This window comes from Pezoporus occidentalis, unplaced genomic scaffold (assembly GCF_034315485.1).
Source record: "Pezoporus occidentalis ecotype Australia unplaced genomic scaffold, CSIRO_AGI_Poc_V1 ctg28, whole genome shotgun sequence".
NCBI lineage: Eukaryota > Metazoa > Chordata > Aves > Psittaciformes > Psittacidae > Pezoporus > Pezoporus occidentalis.
This window is the reverse complement of record NW_026914718.1, coordinates 1,670,613-1,685,514: the sequence shown is the minus strand read 5'-3', so window position 1 is coordinate 1,685,514 and position 14,902 is coordinate 1,670,613. Positions and strand designations below refer to the sequence as shown.

The 14,902-nt window shown below is 38.4% G+C and overlaps 1 protein-coding gene across 1 annotated transcript in view; it reads left to right on the top strand.

Moving 5' to 3' along the window:
- Positions 1 to 1,914: 1,914 nt before the first annotated feature.
- The window catches only part of RAMP3 (receptor activity modifying protein 3), a 70,112-nt gene continuing 57,124 nt past the window's right edge, over positions 1,915 to 14,902 (top strand). The window contains exon 1 of the mRNA XM_062625418.1: positions 1,915 to 2,006. The gene's annotated coding sequence lies outside the window, so the exon portion shown is untranslated. The remainder of the gene's footprint in view (positions 2,007 to 14,902) is intronic.

The window sequence follows — 14,902 nt, the reverse complement described above, 5'->3', positions numbered from 1 at the left end:
TTTTTTTTAATAATAGCAGCTCGTGCAAACAACAAAACACTTAAAAAGAAATTATGGGAAGTAATTCACATGTAAACCAGTAAGGGATAATTCTGTTCAATTTGGCATCATGTGATTGTAACTTGGCCTCAGGAAGAACTGTCTGAGAAAGTGTATATGCTTTAGATTTCAAAAATACCTATAGAACATCTAGCAGAAGTAAAATTTTATGTGGCCCCCTATTGTAAAAACTGAAACTCAGAATTCTGTTACACCGACTGTATTTAAAAGCACTCACATGCTCTCATTGAACTGATTTGCCAAGCAGTCGGAATAATCAAGATTTTCTGCTAGAGCTGTTTTCCACAGCTGAATAGTTAAACCAGTTAAATGAAACTGTCATATGGCAGAATAAAGATAAACTGAGCCTGATGGAGTGTATTCTGATTGTTCAGTTGTGACAGAAACTCTCAGTGGGGCTTGAAGTAGTAATAGAATAATAGAAAGGGAGCAGGAACTGCAGATATAAAAATGAGTGTTTTTTCTTTCAGGAAAAGATAATGGTTTCAGATCCCTCTGTATGAGGAGGACCTGTGTGACACATGTCACAAGACACACAATTCCATGAGGTAGTGTATTTTGTAGTCTGGCAACTGAACAGATTTTTACAGTTAGTGATTAAACTATTTCAAAGTCAAAAGCACTTTGAAAGATAGTATGTACACAGAAGGAAATTCTTGCCGTAGTATTTACATACATGGGTGGGATTTGGAGCCACAAAATGAATGTTGAGAGTTTTCCTTTGGGAAGAGTTTTGTAAAAAGAAGCTACTGGAAGATGATATTTGCATCTGCAAGCCCAGGAACATAAAAGAATTGGGCTGGGAAAACAAAGGCCTAGACATACGATTCTGTGACAATTAATTTAAGAAAACGTTTTATACTCTGCTTCTTGTATCTCATTTGGGGTTTTTTAACATTTGCAAGGGGTGAATATTTATCCTTTAACATACTCAGCACAACTGTAGTTCATGCAAACAACTATTTTAAGAGTTGCATATGTTCTTCTTCCTGTTCCCCACAAATCACTAACCACTGCTGTTGTTCTAACTACTGCAGTTTTCAGTCTGCCTGAGAATCCTTTACCTTCCAACCTGAACTTCAGGTACTTAAGTACAAGTTTAAATAATATTCTTTAAAAATGACCATTAGCTCTGTTTGACTTGGCTTTTATTCCTTCTTTGAAATGGGTCTTGGTGTTCCTACAGGAGTATTTAATAACATCAGCCAAGGCCACCTGACATACGAGACTGGGCATTCGGGCTGGATCCTCAGGCTCTGTAGATGAATACAATGCCAGATGTTACATCCTTTTGCAGAATCCACAGGCTTGGAGTAACCAGGGGCTACAACAAATGCATCTACTTTTGGTTATCACCTATTGCTTTGCTACCCTATTTCCTAAAGACCCTCAACAATCATTGTAACACTGTGAATGGCCATTAATTCTTACTTTATCTTTGTTCATTGGGTCATGCTGGTTTCAGGAGAACATGTGGCTTGTTGATGTGCTCCGCAGTCATATTTAGCATCAACCAGGTGTTGAACAATTTTAGTCTATGTTTTTACATCAGAGTTGATATGGATTAGACTTTTCAAGAGAGGTAGAAGGGTTCCGAATTAAAGCAAATGTACATAATGAGTAAAAAATATTCCAATAAAGCCTTTTGTAGTTTTATTTACTGTAAATATGTCCCTGCTTACACTGAGAATTGGCAGCCTGAGAAAGGTCAACGCACTGCTTTTTTCCTGGGTTGCTCTCTGAGTTAATTTGATAGGAGGCACCATCTGAAGTTTCTGCTAAGAGAGCAAAACTCACTTGGTAATTATTATCATGTCCTTTCCAGAAGTCTTTACTACTGCAAGCCTGAAAATGAACTAAACTCAGCAGTGAGGTTGCAGAACTTTGATCTCTCTTGAGGAGTATCACCCCTTTCTTGGGACTCACGAACTGGTGTGCAAACAAAGGTAAGAACAAAGGATAATGTTCTTCTTTGGTTTGAGTGAAACTGTTCTATAAAGTGGTATCATAATGTGACATTCAGTTTTGTTGAATTTGTGTTCAGACATTGACAGCAAAGATGGTTTCAGTATGTAGAATTCAGTGAGTTTGCATAATATAGAATCACCGCTAGATGGTACCTTTCAACAAACTATAGTTGACTTAAACCAGCTGGTCCTTCTGTAACTGCCTGCAGGCATGAGGAGAGGCTTCCAAAGGGTTGTGTTTGTTTATATATGGGTTGTTTTTATTCTCAAGTCATCATTTTATCAATAATGTACAAGTTTGAGTCTTGGGAGAGTGGACAGAATGTTATGAATTCAGAATTTACACGTGGTCTGAATGGTGTATTTTTTATCTGTAATGCTCTGAAGGGAAAGACTTAGGCTTTTCTTGTTTCTTTTCTGTGAATAATATTTTAGATGACCTTCTCTTCTCTTTGTGTTTGTGAGGAGGCTGTCAAGGTGCGGTGCTCTGAACCATATGGACTAGTGTGTTGTGACTAGGATATGAGTTTCACTCCTCTGAGCCAGTCACAACTTGAGCTACACGGTTCAGCTCAGTCAGGAGGTTTTACTCACTACCAGTAAAGCTTCTTGCGCAAAGGAAGTGTGCATGTTGTATTTATTCAGAGGATGGAAAATTCTCAACATTGCTCTCCTTACAAGCTGGTAACAGTTCTAAGCTAGGTGAAGTATGTCACTGTTTTTCCAAAGAACTCTGTGTGTGTATGTTATGCAGTAACAAACCACTTGTATTTTCATAGTTTTTCAACACTTGGTTTTCTCCTATACAAGGAATATTATTAGTAAAGCAATGAAAATGGTACATCTTAGCTATGTATGAGATACTTCATATCCATGAGATTGACTCTTAAAACTGATTTAAATTCAGTATCTCTATTTCAGATAATTTATTTTAATCTTGCTCTTTAGAGAACAGCCATAGGCCTTGACACTTATTTCTATTTCATTTGTAAGCCTTAATATGGAAACACTTCTGGATTCACTTAATAAAACTCAAACTTTCTAGGAGAAGCTTTTTATGATTGTAGCATAGGTTCTTTACAAGAGCAGTTTATTCTTGCACGTGAACATTGCATTAAGTCAGAAATTCATATAGGGAGACATGGCAGTAAGAATGCAATGGCTGTGCTGAAATAAATTATTGAGTAATATACATTATTTAGCATGTTCCTCTGGATCACAACACTTTACAAAAGTCAGAATTATTTCCATGTCAGAGGAGAAGAAGAGGATCTGTGTTCTTAACTCTTAAACAGAGAGTTTCCAACTTGCCATGACTAAAATCATGATTACATTTCTACTTGGAAACAGTGGAAGGTGCTGGCACTGATTTACTCTTGAAAGGATTGGAAGTGCTAACTAGGTTGCAGCCAGAAGGGTTATGTCCTGTCTCTCCAGTCAGTTCTTAAGCAAAGGGAACTTGGTGGCATTAACAAGAATGTATCTTCCCTTCTATGAAGTGTGTGGGACTTGAGTCAGCTCAATTTCTAATACCAGGTAGGCCTTAGGAGGAAAAAAATTGCTTTTGAGGATGGAAAGAAAGAAAATATGGCATCTGCAGCTGATGCTGACAGAATAGCACTTTTCAAGCTATTCACACTACTGTATTTTATTCTGTAGCTGGAAATTTCCCAGAAAACAATATGAACCTGTTTACCAATCTGTCTTGATAAATCAATTCCAGTTGTCTCAGCGGTCAGAGAAGCTCCTGTTCTGTGCTCTTGGTTTTTCAGGTACTTAGAAAGGTAAATATTGACACCATCATTTTATGTTTCCAGTGCTTTGTTCTCCTTTGCTGTCTTGCTACATGTTTCATTCATGTCTTCAATGTTTTGACCATTTGCAGGACTGTTTCTCATATAATACTAAGCAACATCAAACTATTCTAACAATTATCCCAGTGATTTAAATTTGCCTTCCTCCTCCACTGAAATGATGTGTTGTAGTGAGAACAGCTTAAATACACCATACTTGCAGAGAAATACCTGTAGAACTGCAGTGTCCCACAGTTCTATTTCTCCCTTCCAAAACTGCTATAAAATTGGCAAAACCAAAATACTATATTTCACTGATTTTGTTTAAAATGAATTTGGGGAGGTTTAGATTGGATGTTAGGAAAAAATTCTTTACTGAGAGGTTGGTCAGGCATTGGAACAGGCTGCCCAGGGCAGTGGTGGAGTCACCGGCCTTGGAGGTGTTCACACACTGTGTAGATGAGGCCCTCAGTGGCATGGGTTAGTGGTGGCCTTGGCAGTGCTGGGGAACGGTTGGACTGGATGAGCTTAAAGGTCTTTTCCAACCTGGCTGATTCTATGATCCTATTTTTCAGGATTGCTAAGAAAAAAAACCCTGAGAAACCTGAATTAATAACGTAGGTATAAATTATAACTCCTTTTTATATGTGTGCTTTTGCATGTTGAAAATGAGGAGTTACAGAACATTTACTTTTATGAAAGAGCAGGAAATTATATGTATGTCCTCACTCTGCTTTGCATTACAAAAACAAATAGAAGTTGTTGTGGTGTCTAAATGGTATTTATTTGTTTTTCATATAATATGAAACCTTTTTCTCATTATTATTTTCCTTTCATGTCACTGGAACGCTCTTTTAAAAACAGACATTTATGAAATTACTTACTTTTATATGATGTGCTGAATTCTTATGAAACATCATATAGTAAGGCAATACTGTAGTATTACATTTTTAGAATACATAGTTATTGAAAGATTAATTCCATAGCACACACAATTGATCATTTATTACCTGTGTGTGAGGGAGGGAAATCTTTCCTAAATATAAAATTAAGACATTTCCCTCAACTTAAAGAAAATAACATAGAAAAATACATTCTGCACATTAATAGAGATCTACTTAATGAGATGGTGAAGTTCAGGATCCTGCAGGAAGGAGGGCAAAAAGCAAGCTCACAGCCCTGGATTTCAGGAGAGCAGACTTTGGTCCCTTCAGGGTTCTGCTTGAGAGAGTCCCATGGGATAAGGCTCTGGGCAGAGTGGAGGGAACTAAGAAAGCTACTTAGTATTCAAGGATTCCTTCCTACAAACTCTAGAGCGCTTCATCCCAGTGAATATGAAGTCAGGCAAAAATGCCATTAGGCCTACGTAGAGGAACAAGGAGCTCCTAATAGACCTTAAGCATATACAGTGGGGAAGCAAGGAGGGGAAACCTGAAAGGAATACAAAAAAACATTGTCCAGGCATCCAGGAATGAAGTTAGGGAAACTAAAGTCCAAATGGAATTGAATTTGGCCAGGGATGTCAGAGACATCTCAGTAGTGTCTACTGAGGAGGAAGAATAAGCCAAATTTGTTCATAGACGATATGGGTGTATTTACTTGGGTAGTTTTGGGTAAGGAGCTTGCTTTGAATATTAAACTTGAGAGTTTCTAAGCAAAGGAGTAATCTGCTTTCTTCATGTGTTTGGAGGGGCAGGACTTTGTACATTAGTTATTAATGACAACATTAGCATTTAAAATCCACTTGTTTTCACATGAATGGCTCTCAGTATTGGCCGACTGCTCCATGCAAGACACAACACAGAAGGCAATGAACACAACAGTGAAGAACATAGTTAATCCTTTTTCCATTGCTATGTTTCCTTGTCCTGTATACCTTTAGCTGTCTTCTGGTCTGGATTTAAGATTTTTAAAAAAGTGATGTTATGACATTTGTAAGTATGTTTTTACTATTTTCCTCAAGCCTCAGAGTCAGGACAGGCAGAAGCTATCCATAAATATGCTTAGATATACCAAATACCAGAAATAAAAATGAGAGGAGAAACATATGAAAGAATACAAAATTAGCTTTAGAGAACCATCAGGTATTGGGAGGTTTATTTTCTTGTTGCACTGGGAATTGCTCTTGTTATTATATTCACTTTTTCTATCATCTTGGTCAGCGTGAGCCATCTTTCTTAGCAGTGAGAACTAGACACTGATTTCAGTGTTGGATTTCACCTTCTGGTGTCTGTGTGGAGGTATCTGGGGAGGCTTTGTTCTCCAGGGTGTTCTGGTTTGATGTGAGAGAAAGCCTTTCCTCCATGCTGTCAGGAGAACAGTTCTTCTGCTTGAGATACTCAAATGCTGGTGCAAATACTGAATATATTGAATCCTACCCCACTGCCACATGTATTGATGGGGTTGTTGATTGTAGTTTTTGAACCAGAGTATCTGATCTGTCTGCTTTAAAGTAGAAGAAAGGAAGTGTTTATTTGTAATGCAGTTTAAGAAGGAAACATTTTGCAGCTGATCAAGATTTTAAACTGCAACAGGGGAAGTTCAGGTTAGATATAAGGAAGAAGTTCATCCCTGTGAGGGTGGTGAGGCACTGGCACAGGTTGCTCAGAGAAGTGGGAAATGCTTCATCCCTGGAAGTGTTCAAGGCCAGGTTGGACAGAGCCTTGGGTGACACCGTCTAGTGTGAGGTGTCCCTGCCCATGGCAGGGGGGGTGGAACTGGATGATCTTAAGGTCCTTTCCAACCCAAACCATTCTGTGATTCTAAGATTTGGGGCTGGACCTGTTTTTAAAAGTGAGTAACAGGGTAACATTTTGCTGTCATTACCTATGCACTTGCTCAGGATCCTTTGATGCCTCCATTTCCGCTGGGCTCTGGCCTGGGTGAAACAGGATGCAGGACAGCTCTGTGACACCAGTCCTCCACTGATGTGATATGTTTTGTACGAAGCCAGAAGTTCACCAACATAGATGGGCTGGGGGTGCTCTGCCCACTGCCAAGAGGAAGCAGGATCCTGTCAGGGGGGTGAGCTCCCGATTCTGATTGCTATTCCATGCAGAGTCTGTCTTACTAGCTTGTTTTCCAGGAGTAGCATTGTACTTGGATGTGACAGAGATAAACATTAAGACTTCTGCGCCTTTCCTAGAGAGCATTTTTCTAGCTCCTTTTAAAGGTAATAGTAAAACTTTAGATTAACTATCTATTGATTGATTCATGCTTAGTTACAATAATTTATTGGGTTTATACTGCACTATCCTTAAGAAAGAGCTATTTTTAAAAGGGGGAAAATGTAGACCTTAGAGACGCTTATGTGTAAGTATTGAGTTTAGTTACCCTTGCATTTAAGTCTGTTCATACTTTGGTACAAATACTTTATTTTTCTTTTTTGAGTGTCTGGCTGGGGTGAGGAGAGAGAGCACCATTGTTTAGTAAATATGGTCCACAGTGTATTTATTTTCATCCCATGTTCTTAACTCCCTCTGGCCAAATCTAAGGCAGAAGTCATGAGAGAGGTCATATATATGCCTCCTTTGCCTCAAAAAGTCTGTCCATGAGTGCCAAAGGGGACTATGTGTCAATAAGAGGGCTTTTTGCAGCCAGCATCACAGCTGAAATCTGAGTGCTTGTACTCTTTCATTCTTGTGGTGAGCTGCTGCTTTAGCTCTGTTCTTCATTACATGAGCACAAATCCACACACATCAGCTGAACTAAAAATATTACTGAGTGCATGCAGTCACTGAATAAATGTGTAAGATTATGCTACCTGAAGTAGACATATGTAGAAAACCTAATGCCAGTCAGAGTCATAACTAAGTATACCAGGGGGGTGGGTATAGTTTTCATTAGGAGCATATTGGGCTGATCAGTAAGAATCATGTAATTGAATAAATTATGTCAGTTTGCCTGTTCTGAGCTCAGTCTGCACATCCACTTAATGCTAAAATCCAAGCTAGAAACTACTAATGACTTCTATGGGTTAAAAGTAAGAGGGTGTGTTTGGAAATCTCAGAACATTTTTCCTGTTGAGGTATAACACATTTCCCTGAGCCGTATATAAATGAACAAAGTAGCTCACTGCACTGTTTGGTTTAGATAATACCATTTATCCATCTAAAGTTGGAGACATCTGAAAGTATCAGAATGTTTGACAATTAGACCCATAGCTTGTGTTGTTGCTCTAAAAGATCATCTTAGAAATAATCTAGTTTTATCCATAAAGGATGACTAGAAAGAGTTATCCCTTTTGACATGAGGGTTTGGACAAAACTGTATGGTCTTGCAGCTAAACAAGGAGTTAAAATCTAGTCAAGTTTGAAAATTTAAAATGCAGCCATGGCCTTCTAAAAGGAATGTGTCAAGTCCTGAACCCCAGGGTAAGAGTCAAGTCTGTTGATTCCTTATTCCCCCAGACAATCAGTTATGTCCAAGAAAATCTTTTTCAGAGCTTCTTTTCAGAGCCCAGTGCCTTTTAGTAAACCTTTTTGCCTTCTTTCTTCACTTCACTGCTGTGTTCTTCCACTCTGTCCTTGATGCAAACCTGCACAAAGCAATATCCATGACAAGAGAAGGCAAACGCTTACATGAGTTTGGCACCTGCTTTCATTCTCACTGGGACTTGTGCTGATCTGGGGCTGCCAGCCTCTCTTGGTTTACGAAATAAGTTTCTTTTAGCTCTGTAAAATACAGGAAGTTGTTATCTCTGCAGATCCACATCTCCAGACTTCTTTTGGTCTGAGGCTGAAGGACCAAATCATAGTTGATTCTATGGTTCTATGATTATTAGCATTTGTTTCCTACTGTTCAGTTTTATAAGTATCATTTTTAAATCCAGGAAGTCCCGTGTCCAGACAAATATATTTCACCATTCCTTAAGAATCCTGAAAACCTTTTTTTTTTGATTTTTAAGAGCCTTTTCAAGGTAAGAATAACTTTTTTATATGCATCAGCTGAAAACTGATTGGAAGCTCCATGCTGTTCTAATGCAATTTCTACGCGTCTGTGGTGGTAACAGATTACAGCAAATTGTCTTGCACTCAGTTTTCCCACAGGAAATTTTTGTGCTATATTTGAATCAGGCAACATTTTATGAGCAATTTTAATCCAAAGAGTGCCAAGAGGTAGGAATGATGATGTATTCCATGGAAAATGTCTGTAGTCTCAGCTAAAGTGACTTTATCTTCCTCTACACACCTGTTTTCTACCACTAATATTTTTAGCAACATTGTTTTGCTGTAACATTTCAGTTTTTTGTCAGGCTTTTGTCCTTGTGCTGTTAAAGATTTAGTAATCTTAATTTTGTCCCTTTTGAGCGTAAATAGGCACACATTACTTACTCTTGTACTTATAAATCCAGACTGGATTAATCACATTTGACTGAGTTTCAGGAATTTCAGAGATTCTCTAAGCTTTTTATTGAGAATTGCATTCCTATGTATTCCTTATGAATACAGGAGCATACTCGATACTTTATGGTATTAGTAGACCAGGTCCAGGGCAATGTGGTTTTCCTCAACAGTATCAAAGCCACAGTAAAACTAGCAAAAAAGCTCCTTGAGTAACAAAAAGCATCACCTTCTGGTACTGAAGAAGAGAGCTAACAAAAAGCTGAGTGGCCCAAGGAATATCTCCTAGAGGTAATATCAAAAACTTGCACCTTTTTTTTTTTTTTTGTAAGTTGAAACTGTTTTCTAGTGAAAATAGGGTTAAAAGGCAGGATATTGAAAGAGAATGATGACCAGAATTTGTTTAAGAAAAAGGGAAATGAGAAAACTACAAGGGTAAAACTTGGGTTCAGGGCTGAGGAGATGCCAGTAGACATGGTAAACCATAACAGGAGGGAGAAGCACAGAGGTCTTGGAAGGGTCTGCAGCCTCATTGAGGGGACTGTGAAAGCAGAGAGCCTTGCAGCTAAAGAGGGAGAAAATGTAGGGGGCTTTCCTGTGGGGCAGGTGCCTGAAGGGAGTGCAATGTTTAATACATCACTCCATCCAAAATGATTCCTCTGCTAGAGATACAGGCGTTTGTTGTTGTTAGTTTTAACTCCCTTCTTTAGTCTTTCCATCCTACTATTATGGTAAAAATCTGGTTTATATAAAATCTAGGCATATAGAGTTTATAGATATACTCGTGCCTATGAGCTTATACTTCAGCTATACCGTTCATATACAGAATCTGATATGTTTGTTTTGAAATGTGTTCCTTATAATTTTGAATAGATTTAACAACATGCTATGTTTAGCAACCCAATCCACAGATCAGTGCCATCTGTTGTTAAGATTGCCTAACTCATACCTAATAACTTGTGCTGTGTTGTAACAGTTCCACACTGAAAATGAGTTTTCTTTTGTTCAAACTACTTCTATTACTTATCTTGTTTTAATAAAGCTGTCCTTTACCACAGCTAGTGGTGTGCAGATGGATGTCATCATGCTACTTTGCTATTAAACCCATAAATAATAGAGAAAACAATAATTATGCCAGTAGCTGAGCAACTGCATTTCAGATTTCTATTATATTTTCCTGGGTTCTTGGTGTGTGTTTATTTTTATGTCTTAAGGCAAGTTTATTCTTTACTGCACAATTTCCAGGCTATGTAATTTCTGCATTCTCATCACAATTTTTTCCAGTTACTTCAGTACTTTCTAAGCCAACACTTCTGTAATGCTTGACCCCATATGTTTTGTATTCTGAGGCCATTTAGAAAAGAAAGCCAAGGGCCTGCAGATTCCCTAAGCCAGTTCACTGCCCTTGGTTTTGTGTCTATATACGTAATGTTTTTAGGCAGATAGGAGATAAATGCCACCCTTACTGTAGCAATGGGCAGAGCAAACTCATCTCTGGCTGCAAGAGACTGTATAGGCTTTCCCTGCATGGGGATCCACATATTGGATCAAACTTCCCATAAAAAACAGGACCTGAAACTAATTTAATCTGAATTTCGATGAGATTTAGCTTCTAGCCCAGACTTAAGTGCATAAAGTTATGCATTATAGATAAGGCTGTCTGCTTCTCTTGTCCCCTTTATCAGTCTTCCCACACTGAAGGTGTTACCTCCTCCATCTCTTGAAAAGTTGTTCATGACCAGCACTCTAAAACATCTGACCCTGCTGTTATGTCCAGTCTATATCACTTCAATAACGGATCAGATACAGGTTTCAGGGCTGACATAATTCACATACTAGCATTTATCTTTCTGTAAAATATCAGCGAGCTCTTTGTAAGGTCTTTCAGCAGACTATTAGCACTAGATGGAGCTACACCACAGCTTCTGGCTGTTGTCCAGGCTGTTCCCCTTATCAACAATGGACAGCACAGGAAGTAACGAATGTAGGTTGCAACAAAACGAAATTCAGGTTAGTTTTTGTGATATTGAAGTGTCGAAAGAGATTGAGAAGGTTTTGAAGCCTTCATTTTTTGGAAGATTTTACAAATGTGCTGTAAGTAGTGTGGTTCCTGCCTTTGGGTGCCAGAGAGAGAATTAGTTCACCTCTAGATTTCAGCTCTGTGTTTTTATTGCGTTTTAGGAAGAAAACTTCTGTCTTGTGAGGGGTTTGTTGTTGCTGTTAGTGTTTCCCCCCTTTTTCTTTTTAAGCACTACAGTAGTTTACAAAAGGAAGAAGGAAGGGAACAAGACAGTGTTCATTAGAAATAGGTTAATACTATGAGTGGTGCGTGTGAGTCTGGTAACCTGTCATATCCTACATGTCCTACATTCAAACAATGTTTGAAAAGGTCAGCATGACCACCTCTTTGAGATGCAGCAGTATTCTCAGCTTATCAGAGCTGAGTTCTTCCCCTGTATTCTTCCCTGGACATACCTGTGTCAGAATGAAACTCTGCAGCAGTTCTCACCTCAAGGGGGAACCCTGAATTCTTCCCAGGTAACCAAGGAGCTCCACCTGCTCTTCTGCCACCACAAAGGAACTAGTCATTGTGAAGGGCAAAATAACCATTGTTTTCTTTGATTTGTCTTATGCCAGGGTTTACTTTACACATTATCAATGGCAAGTCTGAAATACGTTATTAAATATATTTGATATCTATGGTGAGAGTAAAGCAGAGGAAGAAGTGTAAAACGTGATGGTAAAGCTGTTTAAATCAGACCCTACTAGTGAGTCTAATACTTACTTACTAATGTCAGTAAGCACATTGCTTTCTATTTGGAATAATGGCAAGATCTCAGAGTATGTTGTTGTGTTTGTTCATAATAAGGGAACAAATCTTGCTCACTTAGAATAAACACCTGGACTCAGGTGTTTCTACTTGCAAACCTTCAGTTACTTAAGTGTTAGAGCCCTTTCCTTCCTCTAAGGAGAGCCTAGAAACCCCTCAGTTAACCATTATGCTCTTTTCTGTTTGCTGGGCTTATTTATTTGGTTCACAACCTTCATAGACTGAGGCCCAGCTCTGTGACAGTGAAGCAGCTCTTCAGTCACACTGTCTTGTAACCCATGTTTTCAGAGCTATCATGGGAAGGATTTTATATCAAGAGGAAACATTCTGAGATGTTTTCTGTACTGTCCTTGGGTGCAGCAAATGTTTATGGGGTGTGTATATGAAATTTATATTGCTAACAGGCACTGCCTTAAGCCTTTCCCTAGTATTTAATTGAAAATATTCTTAGTTCCATTGAGCCATGTGTTTCATTATCCACTTCTCCCATCAGGACACCAATAGGATGGGTTTTGAGAGGGCAGGGCAGAGAGATTGGGTAAAACAGCAGAAGTTGAGTAAGTGTAGCTGAGTGCTCCAGGATTGATGCTGGAAGCCAATGGGAAGCCATAGCTTACACGACTTTGTGGTGATTCAAATACCAGACAAGTGAATTTTTTAGAACATCAGTTTCCCACAGGGACATAAAATCTCTTGGTTCCCAAGTGAAAGAAAATGCATTGTTGTATTTTTAACCAAGGGAGGCAGGGAAGAGTTTACTGAGGAAAGCTGTAGGATGGCCAGGGGGAGGCAAAACCTCAGTTGTCATTGGCCCTGCACTGATCATGGTTTTGCACTAAAAGTAGAGATTACTCTGGAAGCCATACTCTGGTTTTGAGAAGAGGCTTGGAAGGAAGGCTTTTGCTATCTTCACTTGTAAATGGTTTGCTACATGACTTGAGGCTAGTTGTGTGACCTTCTGGCTACTTTATCTGCCAGCAAAATTGATATTGTATGAAATTGTATGAATATAATATTCACTTAAAGTTCAGTTGCTATATTCATTTAAAGTCTTTTGAAGGCATTGGAATCTACATATAAATGAACCATTATAAAATGCTTGCAAGATTTCTTACTTTAATTTTCATCTTTTTAAGGGAATTGTAGCCCTGACTATAACAGGAATTTTCAGAGCAGAAAACATCAATATGTTGTATCAGTTTCATTTGCTTTTTATTATTCTCTCAGCATGTTGTTTTTAGACCTGGAAATTCTATTAGATTTTTCAATCTCAAGCTTTCTGGTTGTCTATGAAGGTACTGTTTTAGGGTACAGGGTTCAGGGACTGAAACCTTGCAGTTTTGTTTTCTGATGCTCTGCAGACTGGTAACTTCATTGCTTTCTAGCATTCTTTCAGAGTTTGAAACATCTGATAAAAATTGAGTGCCTTTCTGGGTTTGCCACTGATTGGTAGCAAATGATTCTGGCATTCATCACCTTGACAGCTATTCTTTGGTTAGTGTATTTAAGCATCAGTTGGACCTCCAGGCTCCTCACTGTTTACTGTGATATTATTTCTTCTTCTGTCATGCAGTCTGAGTATATTTCTTGGTTCTTAAATCTCTTTATAATCCTGTTTGGTTTGTTTCTTTCTATTAGATTTGCTAATAGGTTATGTTTACTACTCAGCTTTCTGAACTCTTTCAAACTTCTTGCTGATGACTGTGGAGTTTTTTGTGTTATAGTTATTCCCTCCCTGCCCTAATTCCTACTTTTACTGTCCTCTCTTACCTACGTACTTTGCTTAGCCACCTCTAGGCACAAGGCCTGTGAACATGAGTTGAATAGCTGAGTGAACCTTACTATCTAGCAGATGAAGGAAGCAGGCCACACACAGAGTATGTAAGCACGAACAGAGGCACTTTTGCCCCTTTGCACTGTGTGAGCTATAGGATCTTGTTGCTCCAAATTCATGTCATCGGTTAATTGTCATTATTTATTCTCTATGTGCAGAGAGAAACTGTTTCCACCAAAATCAAAGCTCCATTTGAAATTTAAGCCCTAAGATTTTTCCAAACTTGCACATTCACCAATAAAAACATGAGTTAAAAATGGAAGAAAAAATTGGATTTTTTCTTTTCCTGTTGCTTTACTAACATCGAAGTGTTGACAGATCAGTTTGAGTCAGTGACTAAAACCCCACAACCCCCAGAGACACTTATTCCCAAATTATTCTGGTTTTCTTAGTTTCTGTGATTTTTGTCTTTTTTTCATATAGTTTATTATCATTGGGCTAACCTTGGTTTAGTCAGTCTGAAAACTGATCCATCTTACCTCGTATCTCTTGTCTCTGTTACGCTGATTTATAAACCACATGTAGTAGCTTTCTCCTCACTCATCTTACAATACCTGCTCTTTCTTCTACTGGTTGCATGATTTTTCTTTTCCTTAATCTAAGCAGAGCATTTCTTCAAGCTCTGAACCTCTTGGCTTTCATCTTCAGTATCTTTTACATTCTTCCTGTCAGCCTCTTTGAACAAAGAGTCATCCTGGCTTTTGTTAAAGTGCATATCCCGAAAGAAAAATTGAAGTCATCTAGTCCAATTCCCTCAGACTCTTGGTGGCATTGTTCCCTACTTAGTATTTTTCAATACTTAATCTATTCTTAAATATCAGAAGATACAAAGGAGTTAGTTACTTGTATTAGAAAACCATACGGAATTTTTATAGCTCCCTGACTTATCTTCTTCACACTCAAACATTTTTTCTCTTTAATGCTATTTGCACACTGTACTTCTAAATTTGTAAGGGCTACAAGAATCTACTTCTTTTCCAAAGAGTTTAAAAGTCTTTTTGCCTTCCTCTGCAGCGTGAAGCAGGAACACTTGTCAGGGCTTATCTGGGTCATTCTGGTGGGTTACTGCCTGCTGC